Source organism: Lutra lutra, chromosome 11 (assembly GCF_902655055.1).
Source record: "Lutra lutra chromosome 11, mLutLut1.2, whole genome shotgun sequence".
Lineage (NCBI taxonomy): Eukaryota > Metazoa > Chordata > Mammalia > Carnivora > Mustelidae > Lutra > Lutra lutra.
In genome coordinates, this window is record NC_062288.1 from 87,216,154 (window position 1) to 87,228,746 (window position 12,593).

At 42.9% G+C, this 12,593-nt stretch overlaps 1 long non-coding RNA gene across 1 annotated transcript in view; it reads right to left on the reverse strand.

Annotated features, from left to right (window-relative positions):
• Nucleotides 1–641: 641 nt before the first annotated feature.
• The window catches only part of LOC125080822 (uncharacterized), a 54,591-nt gene continuing 42,639 nt past the window's right edge, over nucleotides 642–12,593 (reverse strand). Inside the window, exon 5 of the long non-coding RNA XR_007121491.1 lies at nucleotides 642–4,784. This is a non-coding gene — a long non-coding RNA (uncharacterized LOC125080822). The remainder of the gene's footprint in view (nucleotides 4,785–12,593) is intronic.

A 12,593-nucleotide genomic window follows, 5' to 3' on the forward strand; every position in this document is an offset into this window, starting at 1 on the left:
ATTTTGAGGTTCCCAGGGGATTCGCTGAATGACTACTTGGATCTCAGCCATAGCCCTTAACCACAAAAACTCCACAATGGCCCAAAGACAAGGGGTTCTGTGATGTTGTCAGCACAGCCGGACTCAGGCAAAAAGGAAATTCTTGTGGGTGCCATTAGTATTATTCTATGAGTATTCGCAATCCAGATTTTGTAATCCAATTTCTTCTCCTGTTATTCCAGATACTATCACAAAACCCTCAGGCCTAACTTGCCTTCAGCACTGGGGCACTGTATTTATAGAATGCTTTGAACTTGACAAAGCTCTTTCATCTCCCGTCTCCTGTGATCCTATGAAAACCTCACATAGTAGGTAGGACAAATACCATCCTCATTTTATACCTGTCAGAACGGAAATACACAGGGATTAAGTGTTCCGCGTAGCTGGTGAATCAGCTGGCAACATTTTGTCTTGTGACCTTGTACATGTCTATGCTTCCATTTCTTCCAACGTTTTGGTAACTTCCATAAGGAGAAGAGGGGCGCCTAGGTGGCTCAGTTGGCTGAAGGTCCACCTTTGGGTCAGGTCATGATCCCAGGGTCCTGGTATCGAGCCCCACATCGGGCTCCCTGCTGAGTGGGGAGCCTGCTTCTCCCTCTCCCTCAGCTGCTCCCCCTGCTAGTGCTCACTATCAAATAAATAAAGTCTTTCCAAAAAAAAAAAAAAAAAAAAAAAAGGTAAGGGGAAGAGATTACCCCCCAAACAATCGCTTTCTCAACACTTTCGATTGAGAACAGGCTTAACACATATTTCCTTGAAAATTCTAAAATTCTAATTATAGCAGTGTGAATGCACTCCCTGAGCAAGAAGAAATGAGGCCAACTTTTCTAACAACTATACAAAAGCAACCTTTAACATAATGCCAACCTCTCCACACCTGTGCACATATGCACGCGCACACACACACACACACACACACACACACAGTACAAAGCACTGTTCTAGGAAACCCCCCTAGGAGGGAAACACTAAACACACACACACACACACACACACACACACGGTGGTAGTCTTAAGTGTCACAAACCTGGTGGGTCATTTCAGAAGAGTATCTTGAAATCTTTCTTAATACACACATTGGAAAAAAAGTAATTTCTCCCATCTGGTAAACATCAAACACTTCCTTGACCGCCCCCCGTTGCCTCCACAGTTCCTCAGAAGAGGGTCTACACTCACCCTCTTCGGGGCACCTCCTCCAACTCTCCCTTGAACCGGTTTCATTCGGGCTTTTTCCTCCACCACTTCACGAAAACCTTTTGTCGACCTTGCTAATAACCTCCTCGCTGCTGAATCCCATGCTCGATTTCCACCTCACGTCGTATCTAACGCACCAGCAGCATTTGACGAGGCCAGTTATCCTTGCTTCTCACAACACTTCCGCCCTTGGTGACTAGAATATCCCAATGCCTACCTTCTCATCTGTTCCTCAGGCTCTCGTGTTGAGACTCCAGTTGTTGCAGTGGTCCCTGGCTCAGGTCCTAGACCTCTCTCTGTCCTTTCGTTCCTTTTTTTTTTTTTTTTTTAAATGATTGAAACCAAAGTACAAAGATGCAGTTTTCAGATCTGGCTCTGCTGCGACACGGGCACGTGACCCTGTGCAAGTCATTTCACTTCCTTGAACTTCATTTTATTAATCCCTAGCATGGATGAGGCAGGCTGAGCGGTGCTCCAAGGTAAATTCCAGCCCTCAGACTCAACGGCCATATTTAAAAAGTACTAATTTCCAAAGAACTGATTTGGTTATTAGGTAACATTTCCCAAAGTCACCACGCTTCCCCTACCAGCTGACTTATTTTATTGTTTTCTATTCTTACCCAAGTCAAACATGTATGGAGTGTGTAGCGTCAAACACTCAGCGAGACTTATGAAAACCAGCAGCCCACCACCCTCACACTTGTCCCTCTTCAGAGGTGCTTTTAAAAACAACTTTGAAGCTGCAGAAAAGTTCAAAGTATTCAGGTATTCAGCTGAAGTCCTACACGCTGACATTTTAGCACACTCCTTCCAGTTTTTTCTACAGTTCTTTTGTGTCAGACCATCCAAAAGGGGAAGAGAGACATAGGACACTTCCCCCCTGAATACGTCAGTGTGCAGCTTCCAGAGATAAAAGCATCTCCCACGTGGCTACCGCATCACTGCTGCCCTGGAGAAGACAGATGCTAATTCGACAACACGGGTCCAGTGGGCCTCTCTGAGCGCAGACGGTGTTCCTGAACTACTGCCCACTCCCTCTCCCCTTTTCCGTCTCTTCTCACTCCTTTGGTGGCTTCAACTCTTCTTAGGGCTTTAAAGTAATAGTAATTGCTTATGATTTCAAATTCGCCTCTTCAGCCCTGACGCTCGCTGAACTCCAGACTCTGCCTACTTGACCTTCCCACTCAGAGGTCTGAAGAGGAATCTCCAACTGAACGTGTCCAAAACTGAGCAGCCCCCTCGTCATCCTGTTCACTCCAAGCCAACTCAAACGGCAACTCCATTCTTCAGTGGTTCAAGCTGCAAATGGAGTCATTCTTGACACATCTCTTTCTCTCTCACTCTACATCCAGTTCCACAGTAAGGGGTAACTAGAATTCCCTCCCTTCTCTTCACTTTCCTTGTTTATGGGCTCCGGGTCCACCATCTCTCACACGGGTCACGGCAGCAGCCTTGGGGCTCTCTGCTGCCACCCTTGGAAATGCTCCCACCCTCCCCTCAGAGAAGTCCAGTTGAAACAGCTTCCACAGGAAGATCCAGTCACTTCTCTTCTCAAAACCCACCAAGGGAGCTCCACCTTACTGAATCCTTGCAAACGCTCACCTGCTATGACCATGCATTACCTTTCATCTCCTCTCCCCCTCACTCACTCCACTCCAAACCATCACCACACCTCCTTCCACCACCACTTGAACAAGCCAAGCACACTCCTGCCACAAAAGCTTTGTGTTTCTACTCCCCATGCCTGGAACACTCTTCCCTAAGATCTCTACAGGGTCCTTCTCTCACCTTCCTCAGTGAGGCTTTTCTTGAACACCCTACCTTGTTTCCAGAGTGCTTATAGCTTTCTAATAGATTATATATTTTTTTCTTCTTTGTTTTTAGTCTGTGTTTAGTCTCCATTGCTAACTCCATGAAAAGGAGGACATTTTTTTTTTTTTAAGTAGGCTCCACACCCGGTATGGAGCCCAGCATGAGGCTTGAACTCACAATGCTGAAATCAAGAGCTGGGCTAAAATCAAAAGTTGGGACACTTAATGGAATGAGCCACCCAGGCGCCCCAGGATGGTTTATTTTGTTCTGTACTGTACGGCCAGTGACTAGAATACTGTCTGGCACATGGTAGATATTAGGAACTATCTGATGAATCAAAGAACCATATATATAGATTTATACATATATATACATTTATAATATAGATTTATACTGACTGATCCATACACACACCAGAAGACTCAAGCCTACAGAATGGTGAGTAATGGATCACTAAGAATGTTGATCACATATGACTACTTCTGTCCATTAGAAATATAATGTAATCTACAAGTAATTTAGAATTTTCCAGCAGTCACATAAAAACACAAAAGAAAGCAAGTGAAATTTTTAAGAGGTTTGTTTAACCTAATATAGCCAAAATATTGTCATTTCAATATGTGACTCATACAAAAATTATTAATAAAATATTTTACAGGGTTTTCTTTCATGTAAGTCTTTGAATGTAGTGTGTATGTTATGCACAACACATCCCAGTGGTGCTAGCCACATTTCAAATGTCAGTGGCTACATGTGGCCAGTGGCTACCATTTGGGACAGCACAGATAGCAACCAAATTTAACCCATCATAGAGGGAAACACCTGTATATTTATTAATCATTTTTAACTTCACAATTCAAGACCACGGTACAACCTCATGGTTTCCTAGTTTTGTTAAAACAGGTTCAACTGCTATAAGAAGAGGAGAAATAGCTTTCATTCTGAGAAACAATTTCTATCAAGATTACTGGCTCAACTCTTTAAATTTCATCCATATGTTTTGATTAGAAAGTATGGATGCCCTTCCTTCTTAGTCTCCTCAATTAAAAAAGAAAGTTAAATCCGGAGAGATTCTGTGTTTTTATCTCTATTAGTAGGGGGAAAAATCGTTATTTCAAATATTAAGAGCTATTAAAATTCTACTTCTACAAAACAAACCAGTATTTATTTCAAGTTAACCAAAATATAGTCTATGTTAAAAGACAACTTCGGTACAGATACAGCCGTATTTTTAAAATTTATGAGTTGCCTTACCAATAATTTTGCATTTCATAACATAAAAGTAAAATAAAGCACCAGGGAGAACGCTTTTAAGTTTCTAATATACGCACTTAGGTCTTCACTAGATTAATTACAAGCTCAAGTATTATTCATGGAAAATATTTTCACAAACTTTTTTTTTATCATCAGGGGATTAATTTCTTCTGGAATCCCATTACTTACAAATACTCAACTTGTTGGAATTACAATAACTGCCATCATTACTCAACAACAAAACTTAAAGGATCCAATTAAAATGCATAATACTTTAAACCTTTAACGTCACGAAATTTTACTTTCTTCTTAAGCAGTTAAACACAGTGCACAGCGGCATCTCTACTCACTTGAATGTTACAGAGGCTTACTGATCATCTCCCCTAACCGGGCAGCCCTCAGCTCAAGCTCAGATCATCAGCAGTGAGTCAGAAAACTCCAGAAGGCAAAATATCTTCTAATCTTCAAAAGCATTAATAAAATGCCTGTGTGAGAGGGAAAAAAAGGGGAGGGGGTTAGAACCAAGAGAGAACTTCTCTCAAGTGTACTGTCTAGATAGTAACTTCTGTTTCTTCTTTCCTCTCTCTTCAAGTGAGGGCTCAGAACACGTTCACATTCATGGTCCTGTGGATGTGGGCGAGTTGAACTGGCAATACTTGGTATTACAACCACCCTCTGTTTTCAGAACTCTCTCTGGGGAGAAGCCCAACTTCGTTTAATAATATAAGTATATTCTGAACTATAACCTGATCACCCTTTTACGGCTCTGATCCTTCAACCGGCAGACATCCTTGTTCCCTAACCATACAAAGGAAGACACTTTTGAGAATGAAAAGAGGAACTTTGGAAATATTTATTTGTTAAGCTGATCAACTGTCTTTATTGTATTAATTTATATTCTAAAAAGCAAAAATAATGCACGTCCACTACATTAAAGCAAAAATTTTTTTTAAATTTATTTATTTGACAGAGATCACAAGTAGGCAGAGAGGCAGGCAGAGAGAGAGAGGAGGAAGCAGGCTCCCTGCCGAGCAGAGAGCCCGATGCGGGGCTCAATCCCAGGATGCCGGGATCATGACCCGAGATGAAGGCAGAGGCTTTAACCCTCTGAGCCACCCAGGTGCCCCCATTAAAGCAAAATTTAAGGTTTATGTGCATTACATGAACACTTAAGATATCCTAAGCAGATTAATTACTCTTGGTACATATCCTTGTACTTCAATCTGTTTTCTTAATAGATTCTATCTGTAATACTGTGTCACTTGTACTATGGAGAAAAAAGGCTGACATGATCTTACTATTTTTAATTTTTCACAAAGTTGCCAAAGTCTTTTTCGAAGTTTCATTTTATGTTAAATAATCTGAAATCACTGACTTCATCTGGCCCTTCTGTACTGCTGTCGTTTTCTTTTTTTTTTAAGATTTTATTTATTTATTTGACAGAGATAGTGAGAGAGGGAACACAAGCAGGAGAAGTGGGAGAGGGAGAAGAAGACTTTCTGCTGAGCAGGGAGCCTGATTCGGGGCTCGATCCCAGGACCCTGGGATCATGACCCAAGCCAAAGGCAGATGCTTAACAACTGAGCCACTCAGGTGCCCCTGATGTTATTTTCAACAAGAAATGCTCTTTTCACAGCTGCTGAAAAACTTGGTAAGCTCAAAGCAAAGTCTGCTAAACAGAGGATATTCTCAATTCTACCTTTTTCATACCAAAATTGTTAAGTATTTCAGGCTTAAGATTTTAAAGATAGTATCTTTTTTTGGTGTTCCTTCTTCCACACTCACCTCCCTCCAATCCCCTCACCAGGACGCACACTCCCACACACAGTTTTCTTCCCCAGTGAAAATTCCGTCACATTGCTTCCCAATTTACCAAATTCCCAATGGCTTCCCATTGCTCCTTGAATACAATCCAAAACCTTAACAGGGCCTCCAAAGCTCTGAGAGACCTGGTCCCTCCCTACCTCTCAAACCCTCATTCATAGCAGGTCCTCCCCTGCCCCAGGGCCTCTGTGTGTTCCTTCTGCTCTTAATAGTCATCTGAGAGACTCCTAACACCCTCAATCCAAGTTACCCCATGGTATCCTCTCCCCAAAAAGTACTCTGTATTTTTGCTACAGAGCATTCATCAAAATCTGTACTGACTTGTGTGCTTTTAGAAAGCCTATCTCCACCAGACGGTAAAAACTTCAAGAGAGTATAGACATCACTCCTTTTTTTTGTTGTTTTTTTTTTAAGATTCCATTTATTCATTTGACAGAGAACATGGGATCACAAGTAGGCAGAGAGGCAGGCAGAGAGAGAGGGAGAAGCAGGCTCCCCGCTGAGCAGAGAGCCCGATGCAGGGCTCGATCCCAGGACCCAGAGATCAGGACCCAAGCTGAAGGCAGAGGCCTAACCCACTGAGCCACCCAGGTGCCCCATCACTTCTGTTTGATTTACCTCTTAATCACCAATCTTTTTTTTTTTTTTTAAGATTTTATTTATCTGACAGAGAGAGATCACAAGTGGGCAGACAGGCAAGCAGAGAGAGAGAGAGAGGAGGAAGCAGGCTCCCTGCAGAGCAGAGAGCCCGATGTGGGACTCGATCCCAGGACCCTGAGATCATGACCTGAGCTGAAGGCAGAGGCTTAACCACTGAGCCACCCAGGTGCCCCAATCACCAATCTTTTTACCCAGCACCTGGCACGGTCCTTGCCACCTTGCGAACCTTTAGTAAATATTTGGTGAATGAGTGAATGAATGACTGAGGAGGAGAAAGCAAGGAGACAAAGGGCAATCTAGTTATTTCAGTCAACTCATGATTTATGACCAAAACACCTCTCCATCCTAAATCCAACTACATCACCAATGGTCCCCTCTACACAGGCCGGCTCTCAACAGCACACAAACAGGCTATACTTCGTCCCAACCTGAGGGAAAGGGAGAGAGAAAAAGCTCTCTCTCAACCCCACATTCCCGTGAACTCCCCCATTTCTCTAATCCAATTTTATAGGAATACTCAGAGCTGACAGTATCTGCTGTCTCCAATTCTTTCCCCCCATCCTCACTTGAACCCATTCCCGTCAGGCTTTGTCCCCACTGCTGTCCTGAAACTACTCTTGTTAAACCACCAACGACCTCCATCCTGAACTAGGCAAGGTCTTGCTATCTATCCAACCATCCAACTATCCAACCATCTTGAACTAGCCAAGTACTGCGACACGCACTTAAAACGAATTACCCTTTTTAAACTGTTCGTCATGACCACTCCCTGAGGCAGGTAGCATAGTTCTCTCCAGATAGAGCCACCCTGAATTCGTTCAAGGGCACCTGGGGCAGGCAGGTGGGACGGACCAGGAGAGACATTTTTTACTGAAATTAAATAGTCAGTTTTCATCGTAACTGGACCTCGTCTTCCCGAACCTGTCTGGTACTTAATAGACCTGATCACTCCCCTCTTTCTTTGCTTGGTTTCTAGGACACCACACTCTTCCCTGACTCTCCTTCCCTTTCACTGGCCATTCCTTCTTAGACTTCTCATTATGCCAACCTTTTAGGTTAAAGCAGGGCTTTCGGGTCTCAAATTTCTTCTCTATCTCTATCCCCTCCTCTTCCTCATATCAATAGGTCTCAGACCACTTTATTTTTTTTTAAAGATTTTATTTATTTATTTGACAGAGAGAGATCACAAGTAGGCAGAGAGAGAGGAGGAAGCAGGCTCTGCTGAGCAGAGAGCCCGATGCGGGACTCGATCCCAGGACCCTGAGAACATGACCTGAGCCGAAGGCAGAGGCTTAACCCACTGAGCCACCCAGGTGCCCCTCAGACCACTTTAAATACCACCCCTAAGAGTCTGAACCTCTTCCTTTACCTCACTCATATTTTCAGCTCCCTACCTGACATCTCCTCTTGGACATCAAACAGATATTTCACACTTAACATCACCCCACACCAAACTCCTGATGTTCCACCCCAGTATGACTGATGCTCCCACAGGATTCCCCACCTCAGTAAATGGAATTCAATCTTCCACGTCATCCCTGACTTTTCCCTTTCCTGCACACCACATATCCAATCCATCAGCAAATTCTGTTAGCTCCATCTTAGAAACGTATCTAAATTCTAAGTACTTCTCCCTACTTCCACCACCGCAACTTCTACCTGAGACTCCTTTGCCTCCATCTGGATTCCTGCAACAGCCTCCCAACCGATTCTTCCCCTGCCTCACTGCACAGTTTTCAAAACAAAAGGCCAGAGTTACCTTGATTTATTTTTTTCAGTCATATTGACTTTTAAAAAATCAGATCGGGGGCGCCTGGGTGGCTCAGTGGGTTAAGCCGCTGCCTTCGGCTCGGGTTATGATCTCAGAGTCCTGGGATCGAGCCCCGCCTCGGGCTCTCTGCTCAGCGGGGAGCCTGCTTCCTCCTCTCTCTCTGCCTGCCTCTCTGCCTGCTTGTGATCTCTCTGTCAAATAAATAAATAAAATCTTTAAAAAGAAAAATTTTTAAAAAAATAAAAAATAAAAAATCAGATCATGTCACTTCTCCGCTCAAAACCCACCAAAAGTTTCCCTTCTCATTCAGAGTAAAAGTCACTGTAGCAGCCTTCAAGGTCCATAACTGGACCCAAGTAACCACTCTTGCTTCATCGCTGCTACTGTCTCTTCCTCATTCTTGTCCTACTGCCTTGGCTCCTGCTTTAGGATGTGAACACACTCATGCCAGGGTCTTCGCAGTAGACTGCTATTCCCCTCTCCAGAACGCGCTTCTTCAGAGACATCTACATGGCACTCTTGTTCAGAGACACTTACTCCACAGCAGACCCTTACTCCAAGTATCAACCATCAGGTGGGACTTCTTGGCCACTCTATTTCATGTAACACCTCATCACCACCATTACAACTTTCTATCCAGCCACCCTGATTCACTTATATTTGTTTATATCCATTCATTCATTCATCTCTGCCCACTGGTACCCCTCCCCTCCTTCTTCTCTTCCCCTTGTAGATTTTAACTTTCTTAAGGGAAGAAATTTGTGTTTTGTCTAATACTGCATGCCAATATAAATGCACTGAATAAATGGTTGAAAATAAGATTCTGAGAAGGCAAACTAACTAAACCTCCAGACCCTACTATTCGTAAGAGAATCTCTTAGGGAACATGGACCATGTGGTTACAAACAAATTTTGCAGAGTAACTTATACACAGTCTCCAGGTAATTTCATCACTAATCATATTTTGCACTGAAATTTTAGTTTTCCCACATTATGAACATGTTATGTGTTACCAACTTTAAGAGTTAAGTAGGACATTTTAAAATGTGACTTTTGGGTCTCAGTTATCAATGCCGAATTCCCTCCCTTTACACCGCAGCCATCCAACTGTGTCCTCGTGTGGGGGGACAGGCATTTATTTTTAACGCCTTGCCTGTGAGCACAGTCCTGATGGGAGTCCCTCTCAAGCCCCCACTGTTATGTTATTTGCCATAGTATATGTAAGAAGAACTTTTAGTTTCGCAAATACCTAAACTGGGTGATAGGAAGAATGGTGACTGAGAGCCTAGGTATGGCTGCTTTCTTTCACAAGGTGGTTCTTTAAACTTCTCTGGTACAGCTACCAATTGCTTCAAGATTTCCAAAGGCACTTCTCAGCCTACAGCTAAATGACTTCAAGGTTCTTTTCATGAGTAAGTCTGTCTTCCAAGAATCCCGAGACTCTCACTGGCTACCCCAGCACATTTCCATCTCTAATCCCCAGACTCCCAAGTCTCCACTTACTGGAGGTCCTAGTGGACACTACACAAAGAGCAGTTTATCAAAGCAATTTGTGTGTGCATAACTAAGTCTCACAAATAAAACTGGACCAGGTTGGATTCTGATATCATTACTCTACTCCTGAACACTGTTCGACCTTGTCTCATACCACCTAGAAATTCAAAAACATTTGCATTATTTCCTGAATCACCATCAACCTATAATTTAATGAGAAACTATACACTTTCACTATGTTATTATCGCTTTTCTTATGTGTCCATGTAAAACAACACTGCTAAAGTCAGGATAGATCCCAACACGCCCAAATATATATATTTATACCCATCTAGTATAAAAACAATTTGAGAAGAACCACAGAATGTGGTCATCACCAGTAATACAAGAGAATGAAGAACTAATATTTATTAAGAACCTACAGTATGCCAGGCATTTTATCTACATTATCACAAGTAATCCCTATAATGGCCTCGTATAGGAGGTATATAGCACCAGACTTCAAAACCCCTCAAGATGCCTCCTTAAATCCCAGTACCACATCCTCCTACCTATGTCAGTGTGATTCGGTCTTAGGAAGCAGACATTACCAGTCAGATTTTATCGAAATGAGCAGCTAATAATTAACGCCCATATTCAAACTGTTTTATGTGGCAAACACATAAAGATCAATCTTAAACCGACAGGACAGGCTAACACATTTTAAATTTTTTTCAGTGAACTCACTCTGGTAGGCCCAAGGGATACAAACCTTCTTAAAAGAAACTGCACTACAATGACCCTTCTGAGGCTTCTCATGGGAAAGGTGGATAGTTGGTTGTATTTGACCATCAAATATTTCAGGCAAAACTTTTTTCATGGAAATGTCACAGAAGTCGTGAAGTCTTAAATAACTGTCTGGCACAGAAACGTGTTAATGAATGCAAGCTCCTTGGGGAAAAGAAGATTCCACTGCTGTCCCTTACTCTGACGTGAACCAGACTTCGGAGTGGGCAAAAAATACAGACCCAGCTCTTAAAACTCCATGAAAGGTGTAATCTGCTTCCTTCGGTGCTTAAAAGTATCACATTAATGTGCAAAAATAAAATATGTCCAATGCAGATATTTGTTAAAGGACATGAAGACAGAATAAAATCAGCACCTGTACAAAGACTGCACTGACAACACCTAATATTTTAGAGAAAGAAAAAGCTAACGGTCCTACTGGCAATCATGACTTTTTTTCCTTCCTTCCTTCCTTTCTTTTCTTTCTTCCTAAGATTTATTTACTTAGAGAGAGAGTGAAAGAGGGCAGGGGAAGGGGCAGAGAGAGACTCTCGAGCAGACTCCCCCACTGAGTCAGTCCCTGCAAGTGGGACTCGATCCCACGACCCTGAGACCATGACCTGAGCCGAAATCAAGAGTCCAACGCTCAGCTGACGAAGTCACCCAGGCGCCCCGCAATGCTGATTTTCTAAGCTCCTTCCTTCAGTACGGTTTCAAAAGAGCGGAGGTGCTGGATTCTGTGCTCCGAGGGCCCCTGTGCACCCCCAGCCCAAGGCCGGCACACACACCTCCCGGGCGGTGGCCGGGCAGCGTCCTGCCTTCGGGAACCCGATCTGCGGGAGCTGCACTCCTGGACCTTTGACGTCACTGTGGTTGAAGATATTTTTCACCAGGTTCTTTAAACAAAGATTCACGTGATAAATTTCTGTTCGAGTTTAGTTCCAGGAAACGTTTGGTCTCTGCAGATGTTTACAGGTTTCCGGTTGCTGGCACACGAAAATTATATAATCCTGTGTTTCTTTTTCTCACTTGAGCAAGCAGAAAACGTAAAATCCAGTATCTCACCCGAATTTGCTCACCATGGACCTCGGGGAGTACTTAATCCTCAACTTCTTTTGGTTGGGGCTGGTTTTGTTTTTTGAAAGGCTACACTGCCTTTTGACCTAAAAACTGCCTTAAGTGCTTTTCAGGAGCAAGAAAAGCTGCAAAATATAAGACATAAAAGACCTAATGGTGACCTGCTTGTAAGCTCCAGGTGAAAATGGAAAAACGAGAAAAACACAGTGGTGTGTATACACTGAGAAGGTATAAATGGCCCAGAATAAACGCCCAGAATTAAACTCCCTGCTCTCCAAAAGATACAAAAGATTCCATAAGGAGACAAAACAGCACTCTACCTTCTTTGCTGAAACCCAGCTCACTGGTTTGTGAACCACCAAATATGCTCTTGGTTGAATTTCCCTAGCAATATTAAAAGCCTGAAATTTTTACAAATTACTGTAGTAGGAGAGTTCTTCGACATTATTTTGAAAATTAAAAATGTCTCAGAGAAAGTAAATTAAACTGGCTTTATAACAGGGGTACATTCTAAGCCCCTTCATTTGGAAAGCCGTCCGGATGACATGTCTGGGTACTGCCATCGTCATCGGCCAAGAATTGTTTTTAGGTCCTTCACTCCTCAAAACATGTTCTGTTCTAAGTGACTCCTAATTTATTACTGTATTTATATTCCATCTCCTTTGACAACACATTTGAGATAGTCTATCAAAATGCAGACATT